The following is a 591-nucleotide window of genomic DNA, read 5'->3' on the forward strand; positions in this document are numbered from 1 at the left end:
GTTTTACAGACCACAGAGCTTTAGAGAAAAGCAAAGAAACGAGGGGGGAAAAAAAAAGAGGGAGGAGATTTGAAAAGATTATTTTTCTTTCTCCCTCACACACTCTCTCTATCCCCCTCTCTCACTCTCTCTCTCTCACACTCACACACACACACACTCTCCCTCCTCTCTTCTTTCCATCCCTCTCTTGATGGCCATCAAGGGGGCGGAAAATAAAAAAAAAAAAAAAAAGACAAAAAAAACAACTAATTTTAAACCGGCTCAATCAATGAGTCATTAAAAGAGATTTTTCTTCCCTCCTCTCCTGAATTTGCATGGCATCAGCAAGAAAAAAAAAACCCACCCCAAACCTCTCCCCCCTCTGCAGCTATCAGCCTGGACCTGAAACCTTATCTGTCCCTTCTACCCCCCGCCTTTATTTTCTCGCTCGCTCTCTCTCTAGATATATATTTATATACATAGCCCCAGAGCCAATAGCTCTCTGGGCTGAAACCTAATATCCTGGTTTTGGCAACTCCTGGTTGTTAATTTGCTCCTCTTTCTTTTCTGTCTGTCTGGAGATAGATTCTCCCCCCCACACCCCCCAGCCCC

This window comes from Chaetura pelagica, unplaced genomic scaffold, assembly GCF_000747805.2.
Source record: "Chaetura pelagica isolate M959 unplaced genomic scaffold, ChaPel_1.0 scaffold13, whole genome shotgun sequence".
NCBI lineage: Eukaryota > Metazoa > Chordata > Aves > Apodiformes > Apodidae > Chaetura > Chaetura pelagica.